We start from the raw sequence: 15,837 nt of genomic DNA on the forward strand, positions 1-15,837 counted from the left end.
AAAGGCAGACGCTCAATTGCTGAACCACCCAGGCGTCCCCTCAGTTAAATTTCAATTTCAGATAAATAATGAATTAATTTTTTTAGTATAAGTATATCCTAAATGTTGCACGGGACATACTTATGCTAAACAATTTTTGGTTGTTTATCTGAAACTTAAATTTGTATTTAAGCATCTTGTATTTTACCTGGTAACTCTAAGCTAGAGGGTACTTCATCTCTTATTACTCTCCAGTGGTTCCGTGAGGAGCGGAGAATAGGGAAATCTCCAGCGCTTGGAGCACTCCATCCCTGCCTGTCATCAGCAACCATTCAGTTCTCAGAAATCACCTCCTCCAGGAAGCCTTCTGGGCCACCATACTTCCCTTATCAGAACCCCAAGAGCATTGCTGGTCGCCATCAGTAAGAGCTCCATCTAGCATCATGGTTTTTTGTTCACTGTGTTCTCTAGCCCCTAGCTCCTTGCATGGCATGTGCAAAGATCTGCTGTGGAAGCCGGAGCAAGCCCGTTGCCTCCTCTGGGTCACTGTCTCCATCCTTATGAGACGGGCCATATGAAATGGTCTCTGAGTCCTCTTCCCACTCTGCTGTCTGCCCATTATGGCTGACCCTGCACTCGGATCCTGGAGATCCTGGGTAGGGCAGCCCAGGCAAGAACTCTGAGCTCAACTTGGAAGAGATGAGGACATTCCTGAGCTCTGCCTCTACGCAGCCTCAGACACCCCCACCCTCTCTCAGCCCAACCTTCCTCTTCTGCCAGGTTCTGGACAAGTGGGGATGTAACACAGCCTGCTGTAACCACCTTAGCAGGCTGGTAAGATTGTTAGGAGGTTGAGGGCAGAGAGGAAAAGGTGCAAGCATGGCCCCAGCACCTAACCCTCAGGAACACAAGATTCCTGCCTGCTCTTCCCACTCAGCTGGGAGGCTGAAGGGCCCTGGAGGGGCTCAGGCAGTGGGGGCTGTAAGAGCTCCAAGGGGAGGAGGGAGGGAGAAGCTGGGCTGGGAGCATTCAGGCAAGACTTTAAATCTGGTCTTCGATTTATTTATTTATTTCTTTTTAAAGGGCCTGAGCGTCTTCTGTGAGGAATCCATCCAACCCAACAGAGAGACACCCTGAAGCCGAGTCCCCCACTTGGTGCAGGGGGCTCAGTGTTCAGCCTTAAGCGCAAGGTGAGGATCACGTGGGCGTCGGTGGAGCAGACCTGGGAGACCTGGGTCCAAGGAGACACCACCGTGCGGGTTCATCCAGTGCCAGGACAGGCTGCTCTCAAGGCCCCATTCTGGTCTCATCTGAACAATTTGGGGTAAGGAGCAGGGTTCGGTCCCTTCTGGTACCGAAGGGTTGTCCAGGGTTCTAGAGTGCGAGACTGCAGTGGGTAACTCAAGTGTTCTGAGCCCCTAGAAATGAATTCCTGCCTCTGAACAGAAATCTGAAGACCAGGCTCTCTCCCTCCACTTCTGCCTCCTTAGATGCTTCCCTGTCCCCTCTCCTGCCTCCTACCTTCTCCTGCCCTCCCTGCCTGTCTCTCCCAGCTCCTGCCCAACTCGCTTCCCAGGCCCATTAATCAGGCTTGATCTGACCTCAAGGCCGATGAGCCAAGAAGGAGGGAGGCAGGGAGGAGGAAAGAGGGGAAATGGCCTGCACGGAGACCTGGTTAGTGCTGCTCACCTTTGCCTCCCTTGTCTCCTAGAGGTCTCCCCCGGTCACCCTATAAGGCAGAACCTATTTTTAGGGGCGCTAACTCAGCCTCCAAGAGCATAGATGTGTTGACAGACACCACACAACTGGTAAGGAGCCACCTTCCGCGCTCCTCCTCTTCACTCTAGGGTTCCAAGATGAAATTTGGGAGCATAAACTGACCCTGGAGGAAGAAGAGCATCTCCCGTGTCCTGAGGCCCTCTGTCCCAGAGAAGGTGATTCAGGGCTGAAGCCAGTTAGAGCAGGCAGGAGGGCTGGCCTGGCCAGTCCCTGTCCCAAACAGGCCTGGTGGCCAGAGGCAAAGTTACTTCACCTTTCTGAAGATCCCTTTGTCCAGTTAAAAGCTGGCCAGGTGTGACCTTTGGCCTCAAGGGAAAAGTGGTAAGTGCCCTGGCTTAGAGCTAGACTTGATTTCACTTTTTTAAAAAAAGATTTTATTTATTTATTCATGAGAGACACAGAGACATAGGCAGAGGGAGAAGCGGGCTCCCTGCAGGAAGCCTGATGCAGGACTTGATCCCGGGACCGCGGGATCTTGCCCTGAGCCAAAGGCAGGCGTGCTCAACCACTGAGCCACCCAGGCATCGCTGCACTTAATTTCAAATTCTGGTTCTGCTTTTCCCTCATTGAGTAGTTAGTGACAAGTCACTCCCCAACCCTGTGAAATGGGTGTGATCAGGCCATCCCCTTGGGGTTTCACTGAAGACCAGGCACCTTAATGGGCTCCACCGCTGGTGCACGTGCTATGGGGAGAAAAGCACTGAGAAAGCCTAGTGACTGAGAGCCATGGGACCCAGGCCTATAAGGTTCCCACCACCTTGCTATGGGATTAGGCAGGTGGCTCCCCCCAGCACCAAAGCCCTAGAGACTCATGTCTGACCTTTCACCCTCTTGGACCCCCAGAGAGTACACCTTCACCCCATCCTACCATCCTAGCCCGGACATACCCATCCTGCTCCATTCTTCCCCACACTGGCCCCAGGGCTCTATTCCCACACCATCCCCAGAACAAAAGGGACATTTGACATTCTTTGTCCAGTGCAGATTCATTCTCTGAGTGTGGGACCCACCAGGCCTTGCAGCTGGGACCTGCCACCTTCCCCGAAGGCTTGGCCCAGCTCTCTAAGAGCTTCTCACTGAAGGAGAGAAAGAGAGAGAGAGAGAGAGAGAGAGAGAGAGAACACGAACAGGAGGGCGGGAGGAGCCTCACAGGAGAGTCCCAACCCCCACCATCAGAATTGGCAGGAAGGAAACCTGGTGGGGGAGGGGTGGGGAGAGTGCCAGAGAAGCTCAGAGAGGACTGCACTCCTGGCTTCCAGCTATAGGGGTTCTTTTCACTAACTAATTTCATAGTAAATTTTAAAGGAACTGGTCCCAACTCTGCCCTTTTCTTGTGTGACCTCTGGTGAGTTCTTTTCACACTCTGGACCTTGGTCTCTGGTATAAGATGGAGGGAAAGATCCAGAGGATCTCTCACATGATAGATTTCCTGAGCCCGGCACTGGGGTACCACAGACAAGCCATGCTCCCAGAATCTGGTTCTAGGATTCTATCAAAAGGAGCACAAAATGACTCTTGATGTAAAAGTAATATGTTTCCATCAAAGTAGGATCTCCCCAGATGGATCTAGCCTCCCTACACTGGAACTCATAGGGTCCTGGACAACCTCCAAAGCTCTTGACTCCCCTTCATCTATCCATAAGCTTGTAAGACAAATGAGACTAAATAGTGTTCTCCTTTTACAGAGAAGGCTGCAGGCACCCAGAGAGGACAGGCTCCAACCCGCCCCAGGAGTGATGCCTGAGACCAAGGGGAAAGATGGACAGTGGATATTCTGGGCGAGGCAGAGAGCACCACACAGGTACTGTGGTTCCTTATGCTGGGGCTGGTGGTGGGCTGTACCCCAGGGGAGCAGAGAGGAGGCTGGAAGGTGTTGGCTATGTGGCTAAGGAGTTTGTCCTATGGGTGCCACACACAGGGGTTTGTGCCAGGCCTGTTTATCTGCTACTGTCGGTGGAAAGGGAATGAATGGTGGGCCCAGACAGAGATCCAGGGAGCCCGGACAGCTGCACACACAGGTAGCTTCTGACAAAGGGGCCAGGGAGCCTCCACAGGCCATGGGGGAGGGGGAGCAGAGCAATCCCTCTTGGGAAAGAGGGGAAGTGAGCGGAGAGATGAAGCAGGGGAGAGGAAATGAAAGATTAAGTGTATAAAGGCCATAAAGCTCTGAAATGTCCAGGCCGGATGGATTCCCAGTTTATAGATACATTTGTGTTCAAGGATGCTCAGCCAGGCCTGATACCTCAGCAACTGCAGCCACCCAAGGAGGTAGAGGGGATCCTGGAGGCTGGAAGGGACCCCTCATGTCCCTGACCTCCTCTCTGGCCCACAACCCCCCTTTCCCAACCTACCCCCAACTCCTCCGGCTGGCTGACAGCCCAGCTGGAAGCAATTGTGGGAGCCTCCAGCCTGGAGAGCTGCATCCCACAAAGGGCCCTGGTAAATAGCAGCCCACACCCCAGACGGCCTGCACAGCCCCCCCTGCTTTGCAGCCCCCTGCCCGGAAATTTAAAACAACTGCTCAACATAGTCTTAAATCCTCCAGGAAGGAGCTCCGGTAAGAAGGCCAGGCAGGAAGCTTGAGACTGGCCAAGGCCCTGCCTGGAACTCCCTCCCTCCCCAGCTCCCACACTGAACTCCCCTGAAAGATCACCCCCTGAGAGTCTCACCCTGCTCTGCCCAGCCCTAGGGTTCCTGTGCTGGTGTGCACTGCAGCTCCAGCTTCGCAGAATTGCCAAGGAGACCGTGAGCAACCCCACACAGGATGGTCTCATCCCGGCTTACACCCCACAGTGCACATGCAGAGCACATATATGAAGAATGAATACACGAAGCCACCAGGTGACCCTGACTCATCACATCACTCTGTTCTTTGGGCCTCAGTTTCCTCACCTATCAAATGGGCATGATAACTTTTACTCCGTCTACTTCCCAAGGTCGTAAGAGTTAAATAAGAACCTTTGTGCAAGTATTTTAGTAACTGCAAAGCTGGCCTGCCTTCCTGGCCTTGGTTTGCCTTCTGTAAAATGAGGGTCCCTCCCAGCTTTGCTATTCTGAAACTTTAGCTAGAGATGGGGATGCTCCTTAAATACCCGCTGGGCATTCAGGGGAAGGCAGAGGATGCAGTGTCCAGAAATAGAGCCCTGTCCAGGGCTAGGAAGGCCACTGTTGTAGTTCCAGAGTGGCCCCTGATTCACTATATGATCTCTGGGCCTCAGTTTTCTTCTCTGTAAATTGGGAGTGGCTGGACATAGAATGTCTGAAATGACCTCTAGGATTCTGTGATGACAGGACATTATCCAGAGGGCAGCAGGAAACCACTGATGGGCTTTGAGCAGGAGAGTAACATGATCCCAGTTGTGTTTCAGAGCACTTGCTCTGGCAGTGGGGTGGTTTGTGGGCAGAAGGGCAGGGAGGCCAGAGTCTGGAGCCTGGAAAAGGGCTGTGGCCTTTGCTCAGGCAACAGAAGACGGCAGCCTGAGTGTCTTCCTCATGCTGAGCCCGTGCTTGGACTACTCTGCCTTTTCCCCATGTCCCTGCTTTTTCAATATCACCCATCTCAGACACAGTTCAGGGAGTACTTCCTCCCGGAGAAGGTCTTCCCAGCATATCTCTGATGCAGTCACTTCCTCTGCCTTGTGGTTTCCCATCACTGGACCAGTGTGGATTACTGTTATGTATGTATACACAAGAGTCCATGCATGTTCTTTCCTGGGCTGTGAGCTCCTGAGGTCAGGGTGGGTTCACCCCACCCTCATATCATCTCTAGAACCCATCACCCAGCCTGGCCCAGAGGAGGTGCTCAGTACATGCATGCAGAGTGCTGGGGATGCCAGAGCATCTTCCTTCCATCTGCCAGATGGGAGACTGGGCTCCAGCCCCAGCTTAACTGCCAATAGCCATGTGACCCTGGGCCAGTTGTTTCTCCTTTCTGGACCAAGGGCCTTTATTGGGCAAGTAGGAATTACCCTGATTATTCATTCTTGAGTCAGGACTCTGAAGGGAGAGAGTATCCTTAGCATCCCTCCCACGCTATTTTCTTTCCTTCATCCTGGATCACAGTGAGCTGTGACAAATGTGACTCCCCACAGAACCCAGGCTCACTGGGAACCTCAGCCCTGGGTCCTGCAAAGTCCTGTGCAGAGGGTGCTAGAAGGCCTGTATAGAAGGCCTGTATAGAGGCCCCAACAGAGGGATCCCAGTAGGATCTCCATAAAGGGTGATGTGCATCAAACATAGGGCTTTGCAAGAGGCCAAGAGCGTTGGAAGTCCAAGAGCAACTGCAGCCTAGCCTCTACCCCCCATTCTCCTGGGGCTAGCTAAGCTGGCCTCCCCTCAGAAGTGTGGGGAAGGGGTGCTGTCAGCCCCCCAAAGCAGATGGATCTTTAGCCAGCGCCACTCAGCCCCAGGCAAGCCCCGCATGAATCTCAGCCAGATCCCCCTCCCCCTCCCCCGCCCCCACGGCCGGGACAGACCTCAGCCAGCAGGCCTCCCAGCTTTGATCAATACAGGGCAGGCAGCCAAGGCGGCTGCAGGCTCCCTCCTCCCAGGAGGCCCCAGCTCAGCCGGGGTCACGGGGGAGGGGCCCCCACCGCCCAGCTCTGGGGCTCTGGGGGCGGGGCGGGGCTGGGGAGGAGCCCGAGAGGCAGGCGTCCCTCCTGCGGAGCTTCACCCCTTCACCTGCTCACTGGAGCCCACAGATACTTGGTGAGCATCAACTTTGCACCAGGTGTGGCATCAGTTCCCAGCCGAGGAGGACAGGACAGCTGCTCCTGTGAAACTGAGGTTCGCATCCAGGAGAGAGAGAGCCCATGAACGGAAGGAACCAACAAAACAAGAGGTGGTTTCCAAAGGTGCTAGATACAGAAGAGGGTGCAGACACAGAGAGGTGGGGTGACGTCGCACACGGTGAGCAGGGAGGCGGCCAAGGAGGATAACGTCTGAGCTGAGACTCAAATGAGGAAGAGGTGCCCACCAGACTGCCTCAGTGGGACTCCCAGAAGCGGGAGAGTGGGGGCAGGAAGCTCCAGGGGTGGGGGCAGGGGTGGGGTTGGCTCCACACCTCTGGGTGAGGCAAGCAGGGCAGGGGAAAGGAGGGAGTCCCGGACACTCAAGTCACAACAAAGGCCTCAGCTGCCCCCCTCCACGGATCTAGGAGCCAGAAGAGCCTCTCCAAGCTGTCCTGTTCCAGACAATGGGCCCAGTCTTTGTACCCTCACCCTGACCAGCCACTAGGTAGCTGCTCACAGGAAGGGCCAAGACTTTGGGGGAGCCAGCCATCTTCAGGGGGAGGCGTTCCAACGGGGGGTCTCAACTGAGGGCAGGTGGGGAATGAGTACCTCATCCCCAGTGGGAAATCTAGGTGGCACCCCTCAGCATTTAGGAGGTGTGCTTTGATTTGAAGGAAGAACATTCCAGATAGAGGAACAGCAAATGAAAATCCCTGAGGTGGAAATGAGCTAATGTGCCTGTGTAAGGCACAGAAAGAAGGCCAGCGTCATGGAGTGTGCGGGGTGAAGGAGTCCGAGGACAGTGGTTAGACAGCAGGCAAAGGCCAGCCCAGAAGGGCCTGGAACCCAGAGACTTTATTCTCTGTGTAAAGGGCCACACCAGAGAGTCTGAAGAGGACCGTGATCTGATAATTACCTCTTAACCCTACCCTGGCTTCTGGAGGAGAAGGGGAGGGGACCCGGAGCAGTGGGAGGCCGTGGGAGGGGTCCCAGTGAAAGGGTTCCAGATAAATCTTGGCTGTCAAGGGGGATATCATAGAGATGCTTCCAGCATCCTGTGGGAATATTCACCCACGTGAATTTTACTTTTTCCAACCTGAAAATTCTGAAATCTTTTGGCTTGGGGAAGAAACCTCAGACACCCCCAATTCCTCTCCCCAACCTGGGCATGAAGGCCCTTTCCAAAACTGGCAACTAGTGACCAGAGTTCCTGCTGCACCCCAAAGGGACTGAGGAGTTCATGCCTCCCACGGATCCCTCTGCTAGAAAGTTCTGAGAGCTCCCTCCTTGTAGCTGTTCCCAGGGGCCCCTGCTCTGCTCTGGGCCACACTAACCACATCTGTTCCTTCTGCCCCAGGAGTTCCCCAAAGGTGAGGACATGCTCCTGTCTCCACCCCGTCCCATATCTTGTCTAGTGGTGATCTCAGAGGATGTTCCCTCCCTACCTCAAGCCTGGTTCCTTGCCAGCTCACCGACTCATTGCCATGATGTGCATTTGATTCTGCAAATAAATAAAATTAATTACTTACATTTTTTTAAAAAAAGATTTTATTTATTTATTCATGAGAGACACACAGGGAGAGAGAGGCAGAGACACAGGCAGAGGGAGAAGCAGGCTTCCTGCAGGGAGCCCGACCTGGGACTCAATCCTGGGTCTCTAGGATCAGGCCCTGGGCTGAAGGCGGTGCTAAACTGCTGAGCCACCCAGGCTGCCCATATTTATTAACTTATTTTAAAGATTTTATTTATTTATTCATGAGAGACACACACACACAGAGGCAGAGACACAGGCAGAGGGAGAGAAGCAGGCTCCATGCAGGGAGCCTGATGTGGGACTTAATCCTGGGACTCCAGGACCACGCCTGGGCTGAAGGCAGGTGCTCAACCACTGAGGTACCCAGGCATCCCTATTGTTTATTTTTTAAAAAGCTTTATTTATTTATTTATTTATTTATTTATTTATTTATTTATTTTTAATTTTTTTATTTATTTGTGATAGTCACACACAGAGAGAGAGAGAGAGAGAGAGAGAGGCAGAGGGAGAAGCAGGCTCCATGCACCGAGAGCCCGATGTGGGACTCGATCCCAGGTCTCCAAGATCATGCCCCGGGCCAAAGGCAGGTACTAAACCGCTGCGCCACCCAGGGATCCCCAAAAGCTTTATTTATTTATTTGAGAGAGAGAGTAGAGGAAGGAGGGGCAGATGGAGAGAGAGAAAATCTCAAGTAGACTCCCCACTGGCCCAGAGCTCAACACCACAGGGCTCAATTTTAGAACCCTGACATCGGGGTAGCCCCGGTGGCACAGCAGTTTGGCGCCGCCTGCAGCCTGGGGTGTGATCCTGGAGACCTGGGATCGAGTCCCACGTCGGGCTCCCTGCATGGAGCCTGCTTCTCCCTTTGCCTGTGTCTCTGCCTCTCTTGCTCTCTCTCTCTCTCTCTGTCTATGAATAAATAAAATCTTTGGGGAAAAAAAAAAAAAGAACCCTGACATCATGACCTGAGCCAAAATCAAGAGTCAAACACAACTGACTGAGTCACCCAGGTGCCCCATTTTCTTCTTTTACTTTTAGTTTTTTTTTTTTAAATACATTTTCTTTTCTTTTTTAAGATTTTATTTATTTACTTGACAGAGAAACAGAGCACAAGCAGGAGGATTGGCAGGCAGAGGAAGAAGTAGGCTCCCTCATGAGCAAGGAGCCCGATGCAGGACTCTTATCTCAGGACCCCAGAATCATGACCTGAGCCAAAGGCAGACGCTCAACCACTGAGCCACCCAGGTGCCCCTGTAATACATGTGGAGGCATAACCAGGCTAGGAGTTGGGCTCTAGCTTTCTATGTGACTTTGGACTAATCTTTTCCTCTTTCTGGGCTTCATTTGCTCCTCTGCAAATGAGGCTGTTTTTGTTTTTTTTTTGTTTTTTTTTGTTTTTTAAAGATTTATTTATTTATTTATTCATTCATTCACGAGAAACACAGAGAGAGAGGCAGAGACACAGGAGGAGGGAGAAGCTGAGCCACCCGGGCTGCCTGAGGCTGGTTTTTATTATATTTTTAAAGATTTATTTATTTATTTATTTATTTATTTATTTATTTATTTATTTATTTATGACAGAGAGAGAGAGGGGGGCAGAGACACAGGAGGAGGGAGAAGCAGGCTCCATGCCGGGAGCCCGACACGGGACTTGATCCCGGGACTCCAGGATCGCGCCCTGGACCAAAGGCAGGTGCTAAACCGCTGAGCCACCCAGGGATCCCCCTGCGGCTGGTTTTTAAAGGCTGAACCAAAATATTGTGAGTCCTTGTGTAGATCTATCCTTGTTCTTTCTTCAAAACCTGAGCCAAAGGATTTTCTATTTTCTTTTCCTCTGACTCCTAGAGTCAGAGAACTCCAGACACTTGGAGCTAGAAAGGTCTTGAAAAAGTCTAACTGACACCCCCTGCTCCATATGCCACCTGCTTTCTGCACTTTGTTTCAACATCACCATCAGCTGATTTTCTCTACTTCCAGAGCTTGAACACCTCCAAAGATGGGGAGCTCACTACTTTGAGAAAGTTCTTCAGCTAAACACAAAGATTCTATAAGTAACACAGTGACTCTTATTTTACTCTTTGTCACTGCTCACCCATTCATTCATTCAACAATATTTTTTGAGCTTCATCAAATGAAACAGAGCACTCACAGCCTAGTGTTGGGGCAAAATCATAATTATAAAGGTAGTTTATGTTCTTTGAGTACTTATGCAAAGGCCAGCATTGTACAAAGCACCTCATACACACCATCTCATTCAATCATCACAGTTGCCTCACTGTTTACAAACGAACGAATTGAGGGTTAAGGAGTATGTGACACAGAGTCCCAGTAGGAAACAGATGGCAACTGAAGTGTTTCTTGCGGAGTTGAACAAAGGGACTATTTACAACAGAAGGATGGAAAGGGTGAAGTTTCCTTCACCCTTCAAGGCATGCCCCCACCTTCCTTCATCCCTACAAGGGATGATGGGGTGCCCAAGTTTAGCAACAGTGGGGAGCTGTTATCATCTATAGGTCTGTAGGGAAAGAAGTGAGAAGGTTGTCACTAGCACCAAGTGAAGCTGGGGTTGTGAAAGTGGGGGCACCTGTTGGGAGCCATGGATGTAGAAAATGAGGATAGGAGGAGAGGCACGAATACCCTTTCTTCCTGTTCTTCGAGGACTTCCCACTGATTGAATCCATAGGGAATCAGAAGGCAAGGTGTTTCAGGTGATAGATTCCACAGAGGTCAGCCTTCTGGGCACAGCAAGGGAAAAGCGTAGTGTGCAAACTGAATTGCCAACGCAGAGAGTTAGGTGATTTGCCTAAGGTCTCCCAGTCAGGGAGTTGTAGAGCCATAGAAATAAAGACATAGTGGGTACCTGGGTGACTCAGTGGTTGAGCGTCTGCCTTCGGTTTGGTCATGATGCCAGGGTCCTGGGATCCAGTCCTGCATTGGGATCCCAAAAGGGGGCCTGCTTCTCCCTCTGCCTGTGTCTCTGCCTCTCTGTGTCTCTCATGAATAAATAAATGAAATATTTTTTTTAAGGTTTTATTTATTTATTCATGAGAGACACAGAGAGAGGCAGAGACACAGGCAGAGGGAGAAGCAGGCTCCCTGTAGGGAGCCTGACGTGGGACTCGATCCCGGGATCATGGGATCATACCCTGAGCCAAGGGCAGACACTCAACCACTGAGCCACCCAGGCATCCCAATCTTTTTTTTTTTTTTTTTTTTAAAGATTCAAGTTTTAAGAGCATGAAGGAGTGGGGTCGTGGGTGGGTTTAGAAGAGTCTGAAGCAGCAGTTTGCAGGACAAGAAAGGGGAAAGGACATTCCAGAAAGAGTAGAGATGGTACAAGAATACCACCTGTTGGGCAAGATTGAGCCACTCTGCAGGGCTAGAGAGAGCTGGGAAGATGCCAGAAACCTCTGGGGGAGGCTGGAGAGGGAGCTTAGAAGTGTTACTATTGGAACGAGATAAAGCCACTACTCATCCATTAATTTACTTAAAATATGTATTGATTGAGCTTCCTCTGTTTGCCAGGGACTGTGTTAGGAGTTGGGGTTACAGCCGCAAGAAGTGTAGTCCCAGTCCTGTGCAGTCCTGTCCTGACCTTGTGGAGCTTATGGTCTAGGAGGGGGATGGTGGCAGCCACACAATGAGCTGATGACCATGGGGATCAGCTCTCTGAAAAGGAATCTGGATTTTCTCCTGTAAGCAGCAGGAGACACTGATGGACATTGATAGTTTAAAGTTTTGAATGTTTTTAAAACTTGAGGTGTGGTTTACAAATAGTAGATCACCCAAATCTTAAATGAACTACTTGATAAGTTATAACCACCACTCAGATCAAGACTGAGAACATTTCTGGTGACCAGAGGCTCCTTCATGCCCCCACCCAGCCATATCCCCAAAGAGTAACCACTATTTTGATTTTTACCACCATATATTCATTTTGCCTGTTTTTGAACTCTGTATAAATAGAATCATATAGTATGTATGTTTGTGTGGCTTCTTTTGCCCTACATTTTGCCCAAAAGTTTCAACTGTGTTACAGCATGTGGCAATTGTCTGTTCTTACCCATGGCTATATAATCTACTCTGTGCGTGTGTACGTGTGTATGAAAACATATATTTTTTATTCATTCTACTGTTAATGGACATTTGGGTTGTTTCCAACTTTGGGTTATTAAATAATGCTGCTATGAATATTCTTGTATCTTGTTTTTGGAGAGCATATGCACACTCATTTCTGTTGGGTGTGTACACAATATTGGAATTCCTGAAACATATATGTTTAACTGCAGCAAATACTGCCAATTTTCAGAAATAGGTATCAATTTATTTTTTTAAGATTTTATTTATTTATTCATGATAGACATAGAGAGAGAGAGAGAGGCAGAGACACAGGCAGAGGGAGAAGCAGGCTCCACACAGGGAGCCCGACGCGGCACTCGATCCCGGGACTCCAGGATCACGCCCTGGGCCAAAGGCAGGTGCTAAACTGCTGAGCCACCCAGGAATCCCCAAGTATCAATTTATTTTCCTACTAACAACATATGAGAATTCTGGTTGCTCCACATCCTTGCAAACACTTGAAAATGTTGGTCTTTTTCATTGTAGCCACTCTCCTAAATGTGTAATAGTACCTCATTGTAGTTTAAATTTGCATTTCACTGGGGCACCTGGCTGGCTCTGTCAGAGTCTCGGGGTCATGAGTTCCAGCTCCACACTGAGTGTAGAGATGACTAAAGAAAATACATCACAAAAATATTTTATTTATTTATCTGAGTGAGAAAGTGAGCGAGCACAAGCAGAGGAAGGGACAGAGGAAGAGGGAGAAACAGACCCCCCACCTCCCTGAGCAGGGAGCCAGACATGGGGCTCAACCCCAGGACCCTGAGATTATAACCTGGACCAAAAGTAGACGCTTAACCGAGTGAGCCACCCAGATGCCCCAAGAAAATAAATTTTTAAAAATCTTTTTTTCTTAAAGATTTATTTATTTATTTATTCAGAGAGAGCGAGAGAGAGGCAGAGACACAGGCAGAGGGAGAAGCAGGCTCCATGCAGGAAGCCTGATGTGGGACTCGATCCCGGGACTCCAGGATCACACCCTGGGCTTCAGGCGGCGCTAAACCGCTGTGCCACCAGGGCTGCCCTTTAAAAATCTTTAAAAAAAATAAATTTGCATTTCACCATTAACTAATGATGTGGAGCACCTTTTCATGTGCTTACTGGCAATTTTTGAAGTATCTGTTTAAGTCTCTTGTTTATTTTACTCTATTTTTTTTTAATTTTTGTTTATTTATGATAGTCACACAGAGAGAGAGAGAGAAAGGCAGAGACACAGGCAGAGGGAGAAGCAGGCTCCATGCACCGGGAGCCTGACATGGGATTCGATCCCGGGTCTCCAGGATCGCGCCCTGGGCCAAAGGCAGGCGCTAAACCGCTGCGCCACCCGGGGATCCCTATTTTTTTTTTTTTTTTTAAATAGGCTCCACACCCAGCATAGAGCCCAATACAGGGCTTGAGCTCACAATCCTGAGACTGAGACCTGAGCTGAAATCAAAGAGTCAGGTGCTTAACTGACAGAGCCAGCCAGGTGCCCCTCTTGCTTTCTTTTTTTTTTTTTTATTGGGTTGTCTGGTTTGTTTTCTTGATATATGAGTTCTTTAAATATTCTAGGTGTAAGTCCCTTGTTGGATATATGTATTGCAAGTATCTTCTCCCAGTCTGTGGCATACCTTTTCACTTTCATAGTGTTTTTTTTTTTTAAGTTTTTCTTCTTTCTTTCTTTCTTTCTTTCTTTCTTTCTTTCTTTCTTTCTTTCTCTTTCTTTCCTTTCTTTCTTTCTTCTTTCTTTCTTCCTTCTTTTTTTATGATTTTACTTATTTATTCATAAGAGACACAGAGAGAGAGAGAGAGAGAGAGAGAGGCAGAGACACAGGCAGAGGGAGAAGTAGGCTTCATGCAAGGAGCCCAACATGGAACTCGATCCCAGGACTCCAGGATCACGCCCTGAGTTGAAGGTGGTGCTAAACGGCGGGGCTACCCAGGCTGCCCTATTTATTTATTTTCTTAGTAATCCCTCTCCTTAACATGGGGCTTGAACTCATGACCCTGAAATCGTCTCACTCTCTACTGACTGAGCCAGCCAGGTGCACCTCTTGGTGGTATCTTTTTTTTTTTTTTTTAATTTTTTTGGTATCTTTTTTTTTTTTTAAGATTTATTTATTTATTCATGAGAGACACAGAAAGAGAGAGGCAGAGACATAGGCAGAGGGAGAAGCAGGCTCTTTGCAAAAGCCAAATATGGGAGTTCATACCAGAACCCAGGATCAAGACCTGAGCCAGGACAGCCCAGGGTGCTCAGCGGTTTAGCGCTGCCTTCAGCCCAAGGTGTGATCCTGGGGTCCTGGGATCCAGTCTCGCGTTGGGCTCCCTGAATAGAGCCTGCTTCTCCCTCTGCCTGTGTCCCTCTCTCTCTTCCTGTGTCTCTCATGAATAAATAAATAAAATATTAAAAAAAAAAAAAAAGACCTGAGCCAAAGGCAGCTGCCCAACCACTGAGCCACCTAGGTGTCCCTTGGTGGTATCTTTTCATAAACAAAAGTTCTTAAATTTTTTTTAAGTTCTTAATTTTAATGACATTCATTTCCCTTATCTTTTATCTTGTCAACTTTTTCCTTTATGGTTGATTTTTTTTGTTTGTGAGTATGTGATATGATAAAAAAATCCTTATGTACCTCAAGATCATAAGAGATTCTCCTATGTATTCTTCTAGAAGCTTTAGTATTGCTTCATATTGGGCATGGAGCATCTTAAAAAAAAAAAGAGTTGTGTATGGCATGAGGTAGGAATCAAGATTTCTCCTCCTCAAATTTCCAGCTTTCCAGGAAAATACTCTTTTCCTTTCAATGAATTATAGTGGCCTTTTTTCATATATTAGGTAAAAATATATGTGTGAGTCTATTACTAGGTTCTCTATTCTGCATCATTGGTCTACTTGTCTACTCTATGCCAATACTATATTGTCCTAATTGTTAAAATTTTATAGTACGCTTTTATACATAGCACTATAACTCCTCAAGCTTTGTTCTTCTCCAACAATGCACTAGTTTTGTCTAGAAACTAGACAACAATCAGTCTAATTTCTTTGAATTTTCTTTTTTTTTTTAAAGGTTTTATTTATTTATTTGAGAGAGTGACAGAGCAAGCATGAACAAGGTGGTGGGGGGATGGGCAGAGGGAGAGGGAGAAGCAGACTCCCCTCTGAGCAGGGAGCTGATGCGGGGCTTGATCCCAGGATACTGGGATCATGACCTGAGCCAAAGGCAGATGCTTAACCACCTGAGCCACCCAGGCGCCCCATGAATTTTCTTATAAATTTTAAAATCAGGGATCCCTGGGTGGCGCAGCGGTTTAGCGCCTGCCTTTGGCCCAGGGCACGATCCTGGAGACCCGGGATCAAATCCCATGTCGGGCTCCCGGTCCATGGAGCCTGCTTCTCCCTCTGCCTGTGTCTCTGACTCTCCCCCTCTCTCTGTGTGACTATCATAAATAAATAAATAATTAAAAATAAATAAATAAAATTTTTTTAAAAAATTTTTTTATTTATTTATGATAGTCACAGAGAGAGAAAGAGAGAGAGGCAGAGAGAGAAGCAGGCTCCATGCACTGGGAGCCCGACGTGGGATTCGATCCCGGGTCTCCAGGATCGCGCCCTGGGCCAAAGGCAGGCGCCAAACCGCTGCGCCACCCAGGGATCCCCAAATAAATAAATTTTAAAATCAGGGCATTAACTTAAAAAATCTATTGGAATTTTTATTG

The 15,837-nt window shown here is 49.0% G+C and overlaps 1 long non-coding RNA gene across 3 annotated transcripts in view; it reads left to right on the forward strand.

Moving 5' to 3' along the window:
- The first annotated feature begins 245 nt into the window (after positions 1-245).
- LOC112647071 (uncharacterized) overlaps positions 246-15,837 on the forward strand; it is a 31,555-nt gene continuing 15,963 nt past the window's right edge. For 2 of the 3 annotated variants that reach the window (XR_007410852.1, XR_004815854.2), the window contains exons 1-4: positions 246-813; positions 1,063-1,303; positions 3,444-3,559; positions 4,442-4,599. This is a non-coding gene — a long non-coding RNA (uncharacterized LOC112647071). The remainder of the gene's footprint in view (positions 814-1,062; positions 1,304-3,443; positions 3,560-4,441; positions 4,600-15,837) is intronic. The other variant, XR_007410853.1, reaches the window with a different exon arrangement.

This window comes from Canis lupus, chromosome 5 (assembly GCF_003254725.2).
Source record: "Canis lupus dingo isolate Sandy chromosome 5, ASM325472v2, whole genome shotgun sequence".
NCBI lineage: Eukaryota > Metazoa > Chordata > Mammalia > Carnivora > Canidae > Canis > Canis lupus.